Genomic DNA, 19,133 nt, shown 5'->3' on the forward strand with positions numbered 1-19,133 from the left:
GCCTGATGATCCAGCCTCACCTTGAAAATCTCCAGGGATGAGGCATCAACCATATCACTGGGCAGCCTGGTCCAGCGCTTCACCACGATTATTGTAAATATTTTGTCCTTCTGTCTAACCTAAATCTACCCTCCCTGAGCTTGAAGCCATTTCCCCTTGTTCTGTCACCACAGACCCTGCTAATGGGTCTGTCCCCTTCTTTCCTGTAGCTCCCCTTTAGCTACTGAAAGGAAACTTCTTTTTCTCCTTCCTCAGTCTAGTAGAATACTTCTCATTTACGAATTGACTGTTCAGAATGTAAAAGAAAAAATGAGTCAGATGGACAAGAAAGTGATTCTCAGCAGCTATTGATAGAGACAATTATCTAGAAAAGGGGATTCTTTGGATTCCACAGCCTCGCTCTTAAAACAGTGTATTTTAAATTAGATGTCCTAATGTATATTAATGCACTGTTCTAATATTGAGTTGTTCTTCCTCTCATTTTAATGCAGTTTTGCAGTGGCTTTAGTGAATCTACTTTTAAAGCTGAGAGGAGGGGAAAACTATGTATGATAGCTGGTTTAGATACAGTTCCTATGTAATCCATGGTAATCTTGTGTAACTGGCTATGCGGGAGATTGACTCCTTAAAAGGGATTTACATCATTTCATGGAATAAGTTTAAAAGAAATAAACGTATAACTTAAGTATAAGCACTTGAAGGTTCTTAGTGGTCATCAGTACCTTCAGATACCAATTCCATGCTAATCTTTTTGGAAACACCAAAGTTTATGGTTGTAAACTGTAATCTTAGCTTTTAAAAATGAATGAAAACTGTTCACATAAAATGTTGTTCCTTTAAATGAGGTACTGAGATATTGGTTCAATTGAAAATACTGCACTGAAAGAGACATGTTTTTTGGTGTGCTATGTGCAGTCCTGCTGCTTTCATCATGGAAGAGGTAAAATGACTTCTGTAGGCATACAGAAGAAGTAGGAGGAACCAGATAAGGGGCTTTTTGGGGTAGAAGGCGGAGATGTTTGATGTGTTCCTGCAAAAAGAAGCAGAGAGCAATGAGGGCGAATGGTAAGAGACATCTCTGAGGCGTTACCCAATGAAATGCTGTGCTGAATGAGGGGTAGTTTTCTTTAAGCCATGTGTTATCTATACATGCTGAAAAGGCAGTTCCTTAAGGTAAAATGTGGTACTGCTTATGGCGTAGTTTGGTTTTGTTTTTAATTTTCCCCATAGGAGAGTAAAGCTGGAGAACTAAGCAGAAAAAATGAGTTTGAAATAGAAAGGTGTACGATGTAGAACACATAAGAAGTTAACTGTTAATGTTCAGGCCTAGGAAAAATAGTAACAGAGTACTGCCAGAAAGATGGAGATGTGGCACTGAGGGATGTGGCTCAATGGGCATCATGGGACTGGGTTGGCAGTGGGACTAGAAGACCTGAGAGGTCTTTTCCAACCATAATGATTCTGTGGTTGCTATAGCTGTTGTGGTAGAAGATTCAAAGTATAGCTTGAACTCCTTTTGTTCCTTTAATATTAATTTTCAGTTAGGAAAGAAACCTTCCGACTTCGTAAAGATACTAATGGCTGAAGATAAACCTTCATTATCATAAACCTGCATGTTTAAAGGTCAGTAGTAGAGGTGTAAGCAGAAGATTACTTTTATGGTGATGGGTTTTGATTGCAGAATGCTTGTGGACAGAAAAGAAGTAGATGGGCCAAACAGGTCAGAACAGCTTTGGGTCTTGGTGATCTTATTGTGGGTTGGTTCACAGAAATTTGGTGCATTCCTGCTGCGGCTTTTACAGGTATTAGGATTTGCAGCCTAAGCTGATCATAGAATCAGAGAATCTCTTGAATGTTTTATATACCTATATTGATTGGAGCTTAAAATAATTCCTCATTGTATCATAGAGTATCATAGAATCAAAGTTTGGGTTGGAAGAGACCTTCCAGATCGTGTATTCCAACCCTCTGCTATAGGCAGGGATGCCTCCATCTAGACCAGGTTGCTCACAGCCCCATCCAGCCTGGCCTTGAATGCTTCTACGTATGCTGTATTATAGCAAACAGACAAACAAAACCTTCCAAAAGAGGAATAGTTATTAGGCTGTATTTGCTAGAATAACCCAAACCATTGTAGAATGGCTAGTCTGTCAATCTAGCTGAGCAATATAGGAACTCTCATGCAGCATGCAGTGCTGTACTTGCATTATGTCTTCTGGAATGCAGCTGGTAACAGTAATTTCAGCCATTCCTTCATGATCTGCAAGAAGTTACTTGCTAGTGATTTGCCTGACTCGGGGTGTATCATTCATTGAAGTTACCTTGGTGCAAGTTATCTTTGTATCTTATAATACCATCCACAAAGGGTTGTGAGTGAGTACTGGACTCTTATCCTTACTGGAAAAGCATGAGGTTGTTCTGGTTTAAAAGGAAAAAAAGAAGTTGCCTTGGAAGATACAGTTGAAACTTGTTTCTCATATTCCTCAGTTAAAGATCCTTCAGTCTTTCTTCCTGTAATAACTGTGCCAGTTTCTTAGAGCACGATTTAACATCCTTTTCCTTTTGTTTTGCTTTAGAGGTAATTATATTTAAGATTTTTGTTTCAATGCAAACACACCTTTGGATCTGGTTTATAAATAGGAATGAACAGCTTTCCTTTCATCTTAAATACTAAATCACTGACCAAAGCTAGAGCTGAATAGGAATGGCTGCCTACATAAGAGCAACCACTAGATGCTGCTTAAACCACAGTTTCTCAGAAGTATATGGCTGTAAATGCTTTTTGCACGCAACTTGGCACTTAAAATGGATAGCTCTTCCTGTCCAAGTGTAATACTGATGCCATCCGAACTACTGAAGTGGTTGTGCTTTGGAATATGCTTTTTAAAGTAGGAAGTGTATTTTGGAAAGATAGAGATATTAAGAATACTTAATTTCATTAGGTATGATGGTATACATCATTGGAACTATGTAGTGATTTTTCTGATTGATTTACCTTAAGAAAAAAATCATCCCCATTTTATAGGAAAGGAGGCTGTTCCATGGACTAATGTCTCTTGACTGCTCTCCCAGTGTTAAAGTATTCCAGGACATCCAGATACTGTGGAGGCTGCATATCCTTTTACTTTGAGAAAAAAACTGCTCTGGATATATAATATAAGGCCACATAAGAAGGAAGATCCAAGGAACTGCAGGCTGGCAGTCAGCCTCACCTTGATGTCTGAGGAGGTGATGGAGCAGTTAATTCTGGAAAGCATTTCCAGGCCTATGAAGGACAAGCAAATCAGCAGTAGTCATCGGCCAGAATTCAACACAGGGAGGCTATGCTTGTCCCTCCTTCTTGACCCAAGCTTCTGCAGTGAGATGAGCAGCCTGATGAATGAGGGAGAGCAATGGAGATGTCTGTCCGGACTTCAATAAGGCCCTTGAGTGTCTTCCAAGAGGTCCGAACAAATAATAAGCTGTTGTTTGGACTGGCTGAACAAGCAATGGGGAGGACTGAAAACCAACTGAATGTTGGAGATCAGAGAGAGCAGTGGCACAAAATACTGTGGGAGGCTGTTGGAGGTAATTAACTGTACCTCAGGGATCAGCGCTGGATCTGATGCTATTTAACATCATCATTAATGATCTAAATGATGTGGAAGAGTGTGCCCTCCACAGGTTTGCTGATGACAAAAAACTGAGGAGAGTGGCTGACTCACAAGAGGGCCATGCTGCTGTCAGCAGGCTGGAGAGGTGGGCTGGAAAGAGTCTCATGAAGTTCAACAAGATGTGCAGTCGTGCAACTAGATAGGCTCAACCCCTGGCACCAGTATATGCTGAAGGTTACCCAGCTGGAAAGCAGCTCTGCAGAGAAAAGCTCTGGGGGTTCTGGACACCGGGCTGAACATGAACCAGTAATAGTTTTGCATGAAGAAGCATTTCTATAAGTTATTTTGGGAAAGCAATTTCAAGTAAACAGGGCAGGGAGCCGTAACTTCCCATCTATTTGTTTTCAGTTTGTCTGTTACCAGCATGATATATTCAATTTAGAGCATGAAATGATCTTTTTTTCTTTTAATCAGGAAAAGTCTGTTTGAAAGTAATGAACTACCAAAGGATACTTACCTTGCTGCCCAAATCTTTCCAAGCCCCTTTCCATTAATCCTTACTGTTAATAGCAGCAAAACCTTGCTATGTAGATTGTATAGCACTACAAAAATGTATCATTGTGTGGTGTTTTCCTCCTTTCCTTCGTTGTGGTTCTTATCTTTTATTAAACATGTATGTTTTAATGTAGAGTTGGTCGTGTAATGTTGATTTGTGATAGCATATACTTTTTGAATACCATGGTTTGGGAGCATTTAATGTGTTTTCCCTGCCCTTTTAAAAGGTTTCTTTTTCCTTTTTTTAAAGGCATTTTTTGATCAGGCCTTGTGTATTTAAACATAGCTTGCTTAATCATCGAAACGATGGGTTAAACCATCTGAAATGCAGCATTTTGGAGCTAATGAATTTTATGTGTTCATTTTATTCTATACATTTAGTTTATATGTTCTATACATAAAAACAAACTCAAAGTAGAGAGCACTTGCTTTCTTTGTAGCACGAGAGTCCTGGAGTTCAATGATGAATGTCGTTTTCCCTGCAATTAGTTGCTTTGGTAGGAAAAGATGCATTTTTCTTCCCAAAAAGTGTCTCTGCAACAACATAAAGAACATTATTACTGTTTGAAAAAGAACATTATTTTTGTGTGAAAATACAGGGAAGTAGAAGCCACAGCAAAACAAAGCAACAACAAAAAAAGAACAGATAAAATCTTAATCCATTTATAATACTGCCTTATTTGCCATTAAATTAAATAAACTAAGTGATAGTGGGAAAAATATTAATCCAGATCGTTTTGAAAGCAGTAAATAGAAATTCTGTGGTGATTCAGAGTGTGTTCATAAAGTTGATTCTGCTGTCGTGATTGCTATCAGGCTGATAACCATCGCATCTCTTAAAAACAAACACAAAATGACCGTGTTCTACAGGAACTGCAGGACAGCACATCTTCTGTATTTGGACTATAGTTGGGAACATAAATACTCATATATTATTTACTGGATTACCATCAAAGCTTATAAAAGCAGTAATTTGTGTAGTCTAGAAACATCACTGCTATTTCAGTAAAAGGTGAAACATTTTTCTTAATGGGGGATGTCCTTGTCTGTGTCAGGGGGCTGGAACTGCATGGTCTTTAAGCTCTCTTCCAACCCAAACCATTCTATGATTCTCTATCTTCAACCTTCTGGAGTCTTCTACTGCTCTAAAAGATGCGTGGTTTTGGGTGCTGGAGCTAATGAAAGAGTTGGTCTGGCTCTGTGGAAGTGACTTCTGCTCTCCAGTTCCTCATCTCACCCACTGGGCTGACTAAGGTCTGTGAATCATAGAGCGGTGCAGCCCATGGTAGTTTTCCAAGAGTCTGGCAGATGTGCAGATCAAGCAGCCACAGGTTAATGCATGATTGAGCACAAGCAAAGGAAAGTTGTGAGTGGGGACCTGGCTGTAATGAAGGAGGAACAGAGGCTTTGGTGTTTTTATGTTTATTTAGCGAGGAGAAGATGCTCCACAGCAGTGGTTCCCAATGTAAATTCTGGAGGCTCATTGGAGGGGAAAGAGGCAACACAGGTGGTAGACCCATGAGGGAGGAAGCAGACAGTTCAAGTTGTGACCTCACTAGCTAGCATGACATCAGTGGAGACTTTAATATCTCACTTTTACCTCAGCGGGTTGAACAGTTTTAACACGATCTTGAGGCCATTCGTGCTTCCCATATGAGGAAGACAGTCAGTGCAGGTTTCCCATCAAGCGAACTGATATTTCTAGTGAATAATTTTGGGTTATAAGAAAAAAGTTCTCTGGATGAGCATATTTTGCATTAGTGTTTGTGTCCTTTACGTACAAAGCATTAACTCCCAGAGTAACTTTTCCAATAGGCCTCAGTTTGACTTACTAAAGTTACTCCAGGTTTTAATTCTGTCCAGAATATGCCAATGTATATAATTCCTATTGTATTCCTGCTGGAAATTCTTCCTTCTTTTCACTTTTCCAGTCTTTCGAGATGCAATTGCATTCATTGATGCAGTTTCCAGGCAGAATTCTGTGCTCTGCTGACCCTACATTAAGGCTTTTGAACAGATCTTAGCAGAAAAGGAAAGGAGAAAGGAAAGGAAAAAGAAAAGCGATCTGACTTATGGATATACTGAGAATGTCTGGTTGCCTGCTGCCTTTCTTACCCAAAGCAAAGCTGTTGGAGTCAGTATCATGGCTACTAGTCCTGTATTCTGTTCCTTCTAGGGTTCTTTTCTTTTACAGTCGGGATGGCTCTTCCCATTCAGCTCACCTCTGATCAGTCTGTAGCCATCAGTCAGATCAGCCTTTGGTTTGAAACTTAAATGGGTGGAGTAGGGAGTAGAGAGCAGTTTGGTTTTGAAGTTGTTTTCCTGTAAACATCTCCTTTCCATATATCAACTGGTCATCCGGTGAAAAATCTCCATGTTATTCCACGTAGACAGGGAGGGACTGGGACCTGGTTATTACCCCGTCATCTCCAACAAACATCTCACTGATGACAGTTTCAACACTTCCAAAGCAATCTCTGATAAGCCTCCTGCAGGACACCTCCCCCATTAAGATGCAAAGGGATGAGTTCTGTATGGGCTGATCTCTCAATGCACAGAAGATTGCTTAGATAAAAGAGAAAAGTACACATGTAAAGCCTACCTAAAAACATCAATACACCTCAAATTAATCTTCTACAGTCAGCCACAGGGACACCTACAGCTCCATCAGGTGCTCAGAGTTCCATCCAGCCTGATTTTGAATGTCACCAAGGATGGGGCATCCACCACCTCTCTGCACAACTTGTTCCAGTGCTTCAGCACCCTTTCTGTAATATCTTCTTCCTTATCTCCAGTCTAAATCTCTCCTCTTTTAGTTTGAAAGCATTTCCCCTTGTCCTCATACTTTTGTTTTCAGCTGAGCTGTTACTAGATATGATTTACTGAACAGTTTTCCTTTGGTGCATTCCTCTTATCTCTGCAAATTCTTCATAATAATATTCTTAACTTCTTTTCAATTGAAAACAAAGAAGTGAGCAACCTTTTGTTGCTGATCTGCAGCTGCTGCGTCTGATGCTGTGGTTCTAAATACCACAAATTCAGCATCACTGTATCAGCGGTCATGAGCTTGTGTACTTTTAAGCATTTCTGCTTTCTGCTCTGGGATACTAAACATCATATGTGTTTTGCAGTAGTAACATATTTCCAGCCATCTGTAATTGCCTCCTACTTACATATGCTTAGTCACTGCATACAAACATACACCTTCTGCTGAACTTTATAATTATGCTCCCCTCTAGTAAAGCTCATTATGCTTTTAGCCGTATGGTATTCTACAAAGCCTCTTTTGACAATATTAGAGCCCAGTAATCCAGATTTACCACCAAGGAGGCGAGTGGCGATAATTTAACCAGCGCATTATTTTAAGTACTTATTTTTCTCATGTGATCTGGTGACATTCTGGTAGAAGTCTTGTTGCTGTCGTTAATTTTGCCAATATAATTCAATAATTCTATGATACCCAATATTCGATTATTTAGCCAAAGCATAGGTTAACATACTTTGGGAAGTCTGTCTTTCAAGCAGATGGCTTCCTGGGATCTGGACCAGCACTTAGAAGTGGGCAGTTTCATCCCAAAGCAGGACTAGATCTAACAATAATTGGTTGTATTTGGGAAAAGAGAATATTGTATTTCAAACTTGACTAATTTCCAAACAAAGATAGCATCCTGAAAGAGGAACCAGGTACTGATAGCAAAGATATTCTATCACCACAGCATTTTGGAGATCCAGGAGTAGGGAGGAATGCCAGACTGCAGGCCATCTAAAGGATTTAAGGATCTTTTCTCCCTCAGAGTTTGATAACATTTCAAAAATTAAAATAAAAAGTAATTTTAAAAAGATTTTTTTTAAAAAACCCAACACACAACACACTTCTCCCTAAGTTACTACTTTATCATTTTCATATTTCACTGTGTAGGATGAATAGGACTAGTCAATATAATAGTGGAGGTCTGCATCTTCATGAGCACTGGTGCTCTTGTGGGACTTCAACCACCCCAGTATCTGTTGGAGTGAAAACACAGCAGGGCAGAAGCAATCCAAGAGGTTCATGGCATGTGTTAATGATCACTACCTTCTCCAAATAATAGAGGAGACAAGGAGGAGAGGTGCCACACAGCATCTCGTTTTCATTAGCAAAGAGAGGTTGGTGAGGAATGTGAAGGTCAAAGGTATCCTTGGATTGCAGTGCATGTGATGTGGTGGAGTTCGAGATCCTTAGGGCAGCAAGGGGAGTGGATAGCAAGCTTACAGCCCTGAAATTCAGGAGAGGAAATTTGACCTTTTGAAGGATCTTCTTGGCATAGTCCCATGGGATGAAGGTGACTCGCCCCCTTGTAGGAAAAACACGAGGGCTGGTGTCAAGCTGGTGGCTGTGGAAACGTCTAATAGTAGTCACGAGGCTATTAGGGCTGCTGCTGATCGCAAGGAGGCCAAGCTTAGGTGCCTTTATGCTAATGCACACAGCATGGGTAATAAACAAGAGGAGCTGGAGGCCATTGTGTGTTCAGAAAGTTTTGATATAGTTGCCATCACGAAAACATGGTGGAATGACTCCCACACCTGGAGTGCAGTGACTGAGGGCTACCAACTTTTCAAAAAAAATAGACTAGGTAGGAAAGGTGGTGGTGTAGCTCTCTATGTTAAAAAAGACTGTGAATGCATGGAAATCAATAACGGTGATGATAGGGTCGAAAGCTTATGGATCAGAATAAAAGCTAAGACCAACAATAATGATGTTATTGTGGGAGTTTGCTACAGGCAACCTAGACAGGATGAAGAGGTGGATGGGATGCTTTATAAACAACTGGGGGAGGTCTTGAGGTCACTCCCTCTCGTTCTGGTGGGGGATTTCAACTTCCCGGACATCTGCTGGAATTACAATACAGCAGATAGGGAACAGTCTTGGAGGTTCCTAGAGCATGTGGGAGATAACTTCTTGACACAGTTGGTGAAGGAGCCAACGAGGGGAAGCAGAATTCTGGACATGCTGTTTGTTAACGGAGAGGGTCTGGTGGGGGATGTAAAGGTTGGAGGCCGTCTGGGGCAAAGTAATCATGAGATGCTAGATTTCTCGATCCTTGTCAAATCGCAGAGGGGAGTCAGCAGAACTGGCACCTTGGATTTTCCAGAGGGTGGACTTCAACCTCCTTAGGACCGTGGTTGAGAGGGTCCCCTGGGGGGTAACTTTGGAGAGCGTGGGAGCCCAGGAAGGCTGGGAATACTTTAAGGAAACTGTCCTAAAGGCGCAGGAGCTGACTGTCCCAAAATTGTGAAAGATGAGCTGACGGGCGAGGAGGCCGGGCTGGTTGACCAGAGATCTTTGGCTTGATCTCAAAAACAAAAAGAGAGTTTACGGTCTCTGGAAGACTGGGCGAGCTGCTTATGAGGATTACAGGTATGTAGTGAGGCTATGCAGGGAGAAAATTAGGAAAGCCAAGGTGCAGCTAGAACTGAGCTTGGCTGCTAAGGTTAAGGAGAATAGTAAATATTTTTATAAACACATCAACGGCAAGAGGAAGTCTAGGGAAAATCTCCATCCCTTGTTGGATTCTGAGGGCAACTTGGTCACTGAGGATCGGGAGAAGGCTGAGGTACTTAATACCTTCTTTGCCTCGATCTTCAATAGTAATGCTTGTAACTCCCTGGGAACACAGCCCCCTGCACTGGTAGATGGGAAGGGGGAACAAAACGAGCCCTGCGTGATCTGCGATGCGATGGTTCTGGACCTGCTTCGAAAGCTGGATGTTTATAAGTCCATGGGGCCAGATGGTTTGCGCCCTAGAGTGCTGAGGGAGTTGGCGGATGTGGTTGCAAAGCCACTCTCCATAATTTTTCGGCAGTCTTGGCTGACTGGGAATGTCCCAGTGGATTGGAGACTGGTGAATGTGACGCCCATCTTCAGAAAGAAAGATGACGCCCGGAAAGACGATCCTGGCAGCTACAGGCCCATCAGTTTCACCTCAGTGCCTGGGAAGGTCATGGAAAGGATAATCTCAGGTATCATCATGGAACAACTAAACGTCAACCAAGGGATCAGGCCTAGTCAGCATGGGTTTATGAACAGTAGATCCTGCCTGACTAACCTGATTTCATTTCAGTAATGAGCATAGTAGTTCAGATATCAGTACGGGGTTCAGTCCTGTTTAACATTCTCATTAACAGTCTGGATGATGATGCAGTCTACACCCTCAGTAAATTCATGGATGGCATAAAACTGCAGGGAGTGGCTGACTCACAAGAAGGCCACGATGCCATCTAGAGGGTCTTCAACAGGCTGGAGAGGTGGGCTGGCAAGAATCTCATGAAGTTCAACAAGGAATGTGCAGAATCATGTACTGGAGAGAAATAACCCCAGGCCACAAGGATGTGTGAAGGTACAGAACTGGAAAGCAGCTCTGTGGAACAGGACCTGGGGGTCGTGGTGGGCACCAAGTTGAACTTTAGCTAGCAATGTTACTTTGCTGATAAAAAGGCTAGTGGTGTCCTAGGCTGCATTAAGCAAAGTATTGCCAGCAGTTTTAGAGATGGTCCTTCCACTCTATTCAGCATTAATAAGGCCACACATGGAGTGCTGTATCCAGTCCTGGGCCTCCAGTACAGTAGAGACATGGACATACTGGAAAGAATCCAACATAGGGCAATCAAGGTGATCAAGGGATGAGGGCATCTGTTAGGAGAGTCTGAGAGTTGAGCTTTGGGGAGGCTCAGGGGAGAGAGTGCCTCCATAAGGAGACTTGTGAGTGTGCACAGCTGGGCACGAGGACAAGGTATGATCAGCCTCTCCATCAGCACTGCTAAAATAGATCTGCTTGTTCTTTTGATGAAACCACGCTCACAAGATCTCCCACTTTACAGCAAGCATATGGGGATAATAGCTCTGCACAACAACAATCTGTTAAGTAAAAAACAAGATGGTAAAAAACAAAAGTAATAGGCAATACAGAAGTACCTAAATGGATAGCTAGAGAATGTAGTAGTTAAGATGCAGATTTTATGTTGATATTTATGTAAAGTGTTGTAATTATGTTGTGACTTGATCTTTTCAGAAAGAAAAAGAATAAAACACCTTGTCTCTGCATTGAGACCATAGAAATAATTCTTAAGATGATGAAGAATAAGCACTCCTTATAATGCAAGAATATAATTAGCTAGCTAAAATAATGAGCTCTTTTTTGAAATTATCAAGGGATAAAGCAATTCTGAGGAAATAAGAGCATTAAGAGAGAAATAAATGCCATGCAAGATAACACCAGAGAGAATTTCTAGTTATCCTTCTCTAGGTTTATATTCATGAGTCACACCACTATTAACTTTGTCTGTGGACACACAGTTTTGTTTTTGTTTTCATACAGTAAGACTAAAAATGCACATATATAAGGACCAAAGGAAAAGAAGTGCATTAAGTACAATTACATTAATAAAAAGTTAATTAAAAAATAGGTGCCTAGACTTCATTGAATAATGAGAAAAACGGGAAAGAAAACAAATAGATCTCAATAAATATCTGACATGGTTCTCCCTTCGTTTTAATGGGAAAAAGCACTCACCAAAGCAAAAGGAAAACCCTCAACTTTGACATTTGACATCTGCAGTGCATTTGGAGAAAAAAAGGATTTTCAAAGCTCAGATTAAATCAGATGAGTACACTGATAGCAATAAGATAAACTGCTAATGATAAAGGCAGGAAGTAAGAGGGATTTTTGACATCTCTGTTACCCTAAAATCTAGCTGAGCTACCTGCTGGCTGCTAAATATTAGAGACATATTGAATCTCTGTTGTATTAGATATAAAGTATTGGAAGGAAGATGTAGAGGTGCTCACATTTTTGGTTTGCTTCTATTTTGCTGTACAGCGGAAGAAGAGGATGCAGGAAGCTCTTGAGCACAGGGTAGTAGTTATAGATGGAGGGGTGCTATGGAGATGGTATCATGGCTGGTGGAGGGATCAGATGGTACAAAGAGGCTGCAGTAGAAAGAAGAGATGGTGCAGAAGCAATCTTGTGTTTTCCAGAATATCAGCAACTTCATGGCAGTGAGTCTGAGAGGGTTATTGATGGTTCTCTGTTCTCTTTTGTGTGTGCTCAATTTTCTCAGTGTATATTGTAGAGCCTCACTCCTCCCATCCTGACTCTTATCCTAGCTCAACTTGACACGAACTTTTGGGAAATTGGGTCCATGGTTCTATTTCCAGTTCAGTTTTATTAAAAGGGTTAGTTGGCTCAGCTTCGTCTACTTGTCTAATTACAGTCCTGAATTGTTAGCCTTTGCTACAGGAATGGCTAATGTTATACGATGGAGCCTATTATGTAGAGCTAAGATTTACGTGTGTAGAATATCCATCTTGGTTTTATTGTCTATGCATGTATAAATGTTGGTATCACTTGGAATTTGTCACTTTCTGGTAGTGATGTGAGAGTATTTTGGGGACCTTGTTTGTGTCCCAGAAGAGAAAGGTATAGCAGCTTTCATTTCAAGTAAACATACCTGGCATTTAAGTTTCATTTGCCTATTGCACAATGGAATTGATGTCATCTTGGATCTCCAGGTTCCAAAGCACTGGCATTATTTATGTTAATGCAGGTATATATTGCAAGGAATCACAGAGTCACAAAGGTTGGAAAAGACCTCTAGGATCATCTAGTCCAACCATCAGCCCAACACCACCATGCTCACTAAACTATTTTGAGCCCATGCTATTGGTTTATATTACCTGTATCTACTGCAACACCACTAACAGCTCATGGTTCCCATCACTTTAGTGACTATCCCTGGGATATTTGTGCCCCAGATAAGGCAAGGATTTATGTGTTTCCATGGCTCCTGGACTCTTGAACCTGATAGAAAGTAACTGTAAGCCCACTAAGCTGTGCATTAAATTTCTGGCTCAGAAACTTATTTTAAAAATCACAACAACCCTTATTGATCTCAGCCCAGATTTGCTCGCTCTCAATATTCTCTTTATTCTTCTAGTCACAGTAGACTGAATTCCCACTCAGGGGAGCCATCGTAAGACTTCTGCATTATTTATGTTCTACATGAGTCTTCAAGAACTGCCCTCTTCTACAGAGGTGAATTTTGCCTCACTTCCAGACAATCAGTTTCTTGTCCAGCCAGGTCCCTGTGACAATATTTATCATATCTTTCACATTTACCTTTTCAAACAGTATAATATATAATAGTTTGATCTCCATGTTCTTCTGGGTTGTTGTCCCCTCTGTTCAATTAGCTGAAAGCTTCTGAATAAACTGGACATTTCAGTGCCTCAGACACTCTGTACCACTGGCAACCACAGCAGCTGGCATTGAAGAGAGTGACCTGTTAAGCTCCGCCCAGATGTTGCTGTCTTGCCTGGCAAGCATTGCTGCTTTGGCCTCTAAGTCCTTTGTTGTTCAGTTTTGGCAGAGACAAAGTTCATGCTTCTTCATCCTTGCTTTTCATTTTCAGTGGATTCTCTGGAAGTGTCTAATACACGTACGATACAGAGATCAGCTTTTCTCTCATATCTCATAAATGGTTTTAATCACATTAATGTGTATGGAAGATTACAGCAGTTTCTATTGCAGGACTTTGAGTCATCCACGCTTTTTCCAGTTTTTAGTTTATTGTTCTTTTTTTTTTTTTTTTTTTTTTTTTCTGGTTTCCTGTTTTCCTTGAACTTGAAATCTGATCTTAAATCTTCCAAAATCTTTTCATCTTCAAGATAATAGATTTTGCAATTAGTCATTGCATTGCCAGCGTAATGCACTTACTGGAACTGTCTGGAAATTGTTTTGCTATTTCAGTGTTTTCCTTGTGAGTATCTGAAAGGGTACTATATGCTGATCTCATTTATACCTTTTTAAAGACTATGCTGAAGGCAGAAGATACGCCCCTCTGTTCAGGTGATGTGTTTAGGATAAGAATCCGTGCCCACCTCATTTTTACTTTAGTCATCATTTTTCGGAGTGGGAGAATTCACTTTCCTATACAGTAAGTCTTGCATTCCAAAACAGAGAACACATTTGAACAAAAGTGAATAGCTCTTGCTATTAAGCTTTTTCAGAGTGATAGTTTGTCTCAAATTCATTCTTTATGACAGCAAATCTCTGTCAGGGGAGCCATAATAGCGGGGCCTTTGTTACTGTACAGCAGCACAATGAGATGCTGATATTTACGTAGCACTTTGGTTTCATGTTAATAAATGGTGCCTTCCACTGCAAACCTGCATTCTGAACTTTGTGTGAAAGAGAATGTTTGTTTCCTTGGGAAAAAAAAAACCAAAACATTGAAAATGAAAACACAGTTAATTACTTTCTTTTTGAAACCACCTATTAGGAAAAAATTCCATCTGTTATCTTGACTCCTCAAGGTTTGTAGAACTGCAGCCCTCACAGCAGTTTGAGATGTCCGGGCCTATCCTTTATTTGGAACGTACTTCAAAAGCTGTTTTGATAATAGCATTTCAGGCTAGGCTGGTAGTCTAAAGAATCATAATCTAACAATGGACAGAAGGCCGCAGTTTAAAAAATGCACACGTGGAAATAGAGCAAAATGCCTGTCCATAGATTTCCATGGATGTGGTAGAGATGGTGCTCAGTGTGTTGGGTGGAGGGGATGAGCTGTGGAGCTAGAGAGACTTGTCCTGCTCACTGCTAAGATGACAGCAGATGTACATCAGACCATACTTACTGCGGGTTAAATCAGAAGCTTTTGTTGTGGTTAATTATTCTTAGGTACTTACTATTTCATTCTTTAACACTTTTCCTGTGTTCTCCGGCTTCAACTATGTCTCACGTTTCTTTGCAAAGTCCCCTCCATTTTGCTGCTGGCATCAGCTTTCACATGTCTTATGTTGTCATCTTCCAAATACCACCTTTGCCTTGGCCTTCACTCTTCCAATCCAAGTGGCCTCTGCCTGTTTTCCAAGGATGCCCTTCCATGCTTATAGGCTGATAATGACAAGGCTGTAGCTAGGCCATGACTGGTAAAATAATCTTATTTTTTATTTAAATTCACACCTCATTATGTCACTAAGACCATGTATTATCTGGAACAGAGGTAGTCATCATGTAATTTCAAGGTTGCTTTTCCTTTTTTCAGCCCTGCACTTCCTTGTCTGTCTGTCTGCACTTATTAGGGTACCAGATCTCACTGTGTAACACACAGGTCCCAGTCCAACAGAGTACTTCACCGTATGACTAACTTAAATCATCTATTGAGGCATATGCTTATGCACTTTGATGAGGGCTCTGCCAAGTAATTTCTGTGTCTTGCTGGGAAAAATAAAACGATAATATGCCAAGAGTTTGAAATGACTATGAGACAGTCATTAATGAATAACACTGACATGGAATATTTACTTTTCCAAATAGGCTTTCACTGTGCCTTCTTTTTAGTGCATGGAATTTCAGAGCAGGGATTGAGCTATTTAGCTGATGAATAGCTGTGCAGCTTAGCTGTGTTAGCTAGTAATCATGTGAAAGATCTCTTTATTATTGCAAAGGGATGGACTGGAGAGAAGGAGAATCAAATATGGAGCAATAACACAGTGAGAGAGATGACTATTTGTCTTTATCGGACATCAGTACAGAGAATGGAATTCCGCCAGTGCCAAACCAGTGTAACTGAGAGAATCCAAGCAGTGCTATTCAGAGGATTTCAGTCCAAGATGGATTAGGGTACAGATTTTGTTCAAGCAAGGATTATTGCTTAAGATGCCAAAATTCCAACAAGAAGAGAGACTGCAGAGAAAAAAAGGGAAAAGTTGTAACCTTATCTCAGTGTCTTCCCATCCATAAAGGAGCAGCTACATTTCAAATCTCTCTCTGGGTTGTCCCTGGGACTGTGCTTATTGTGCTCTCTGAGAGCCATTGCTTGAGAGGAGCTGTGTCCTGATTTCGGTCCCACTCCTGGTGTGTTCCTTTCTGTGTGAGGAGCCCTGGTGGTGCTCCCTCCCCTGCTCCCATGAATCAGACTCTGAACAAAGCTGTGATAATGAATGGGTCTCTTAATTTCTTTCAGTCTGGACTAGTTGCAGCTTGCTACCATGATGAGACGGAGGAGAAGCAAGAATTATGCCCATCCTAAGATTACCTTATCCCCAGCGCATGGGCAAGGAATTGATAGAAGGAAGTCGTGCAGTAGCATTGAGAATACTCAGCTGCACTGGGACAACAGGTTGAAAAGGAGCTAGTCAGAGCACACAAACTAAGACAAGTGAATGCAAAACAAACCTTAAATGCAGGAGAAAAAGAGAAGAAAAAAACGTGTCTTCATGATACAGTTGGCCTCCATAGTGCCCCATCCCTGGAGGTGCTCAAGGCCAGGTTGGATGGGGCCTGGACAGTCTGGGCTGGTGAGGGCAACCAGCCCATGGCAGGGGTTGGGGCTGATGAGCTTTAAGGTGCCTTCCAACTCAAACTAGAGTCTATTATTCTACTAGAGTCACAGGTAGCACTGGGATAGGATGGCTGGGATTTTAACCAGTTCCTAAAAGTCAATGAATTTCTTAGTATTAAGAAAGCCTGCAAACCCTAAATTGAATCTGTGCATAAAAAAGCAAACTACTGGATTTTTAGAACTCAGAACAACAGCAGTGCACTTTCTGGGGCCCTCTTTTTATATTTGCCCACATAGTTTTTACTCACTACAACCTCCCTTTCTTTTTCAGTTTGTCTTCTTGCATCTACAGGTCACAGTTTTATTTGGGAGATCATAGAATCATAGAATCACCAAGGTTGGAAAAGACCTAAAAGATCATCCAGTCCAACCGTTCACCTATTACTAATAGCTCCCACTAAACCATGTCCCTCCACACAACATCCAGTTTTAACTTGAACATCCTTGAGCATCCTTGAGATGCTCAGCACCAACAGTACATGACCAAATGCATTTTTTTTACACCTTGTTTGGATGTGTTGGCAGACATCTGGAGTCTATCAGTGCCAGGAAACCACAGCAGTGTTCTAAAGAGGTTTACATTCAGGAGTACTGGTAAGGCCTACATCAGAGGACAGCAAGGAAGCTTCCTTGCCTGTAGGCTTCCTCCGGCCAGAAGTGCTCCAGTTTTTTTTTACAGATATTCCCTTTGATCTAATCCTTTCCAGATGTCTCCTTTACCCTACAGTTTGTGCAGCTGCATGAATGACCAGAATCAGAGAATCATTAATGTTGGAAAAGATCACAAAGATCATTTAGTCTAACCATCAACCCATCACCACCATGTCCACTAACCATGTCCCTCAGTGCCACTTCTGTGTATTTCCAGGAGGCTGCAGGTCCACTGTCACACAGTAAATGTGAGATTTCCACAGTTTACTCTCACCTCATGCTCTTCTGAGACTAGACTTCATGATTTTGCAACTTGAATCTGAGATGTGAACCCAGGTAGCTTTATTGACGATGAGCACCAATTAGCACTGGATGAAGATTGTACATCTAAGCGATGCCTTTGTAGGCATATCTGTACTACCTATCCTATGATTGGATAGGCCCCGTGTTCTAAAGTCCCAGCAATTTGTATATAGCTTCCACTTTATCATTTACAGGATCAAGGAAAATATTTTCACTCCCATGTTTAAAAAAAATAAAAAATAAATAAAATAAATGAGTATACTAAGGAGAAAGGGAAAGGTGAAGCCTTGGAGTGATGCCTTTACAGAAAACCAAACTTGGCTGCTGCTGCTAACTGTGTAAATCTACTTGAATGAGAGAACAGTGAACAAACGTTATTTCTCTTTTATAACAGAATGCTTGGGCACAAAACCTCGTAAATTCTAAATGAGTCATTAGAAAATGGGCAGAAAATTAGGGCAGTTTCAAAGGAACCACCATGAATAAATCCACGAGGATTTATATGACAATATATTGCTAAAGGCCTTTGCCATGTACAGGTCTCCAGCTCAGACTTGGTGACTTTACTTTCACTTTCAAAACCTGTATTCTGCACAGCAGGTTAAAATTTCTCAGTATGCCTTGAATTGCTTGACAAGCCATGAGAGACTGAATCCAAATCTTACTGAAATCACAGAACCATAGAATTGCTTGTGTTAGAAAGGACCTTTAAAGGTCATCTTGTCCAGTTCCCCTGCAATGAACAGGGACACCTACAGCTCCATCAGGTACTCAGAGGCCCGTCCAGCCTGACCTTGAGTGTCTCCAAGGATGGAGCATCCACTACATCTCTGGACAGCCTGTGCCAGTGCTTCACTACCGGGAAAAACCAAAACCTAACTCCCCAAGAGTGGAAAAATACACCAACGAAACACATTACTGTTACCAAAAAGAGCGGCTGGGCTCCCCTTCTTCCTTGCTCCCAGCATCTGTGGCACTGAGTGTGACCCTGCAATGGGCCAATTCAACTTGCTGACCCCTTCAAAAAAAATCCACTGTATATTGCTGGATTGGTCCTTTGGTTTACCAAGCTGAATTAGCTCACAGAGAGTATGTATGAGTGCTCACAAAGACAAGATGGGGCTGTGTGTATTGCGTGTAAGCCTTAGGACTGCATCAATCCAATTTCAGAGTGAGGAGAAAGGTCTCATGCTTGAAGCTTCTCTTTTTCTAAGGTTATTGATGAGTCTAATATAAGCTCATACCTCTGCCTATAAACTTTCCTGCTTTGTCCTTAGACCATCACAGCTCCAATATTACTCTTCAATAATGCATACAGTGATCCCTTTAGTCATTAAAGAAAATCCCCAGGAGACATTCTGGGTTGAATAACCTCTGTGAAGACCTTCACAAAGGCAAGTTATTATGTGGAGTGGACAATAAAGGGAAATGAGGTTTACATTTGCTTATCCAAAAGGCCAGAGAGAGTTCATAGATTATTCTTTGCACAGATAAGCTAGACCTAATGTAAACACTCCTCGCTGGAAAGTATCTGCTGTTTGTTTTCCTAACTTTAACCATGTGGCTAGCCCAAGCAGAATAAATGAAATGAAAGACAGGCACTTCAATAATACAAAAATAGTGTCTTTGAAAACTCACGTTACTGGCCCT

Source organism: Coturnix japonica, chromosome 1 (genome assembly GCF_054131305.1).
Source record: "Coturnix japonica strain WE chromosome 1, WE-NBRP24, whole genome shotgun sequence".
NCBI classification, from domain to species: Eukaryota; Metazoa; Chordata; class Aves; order Galliformes; family Phasianidae; genus Coturnix; species Coturnix japonica.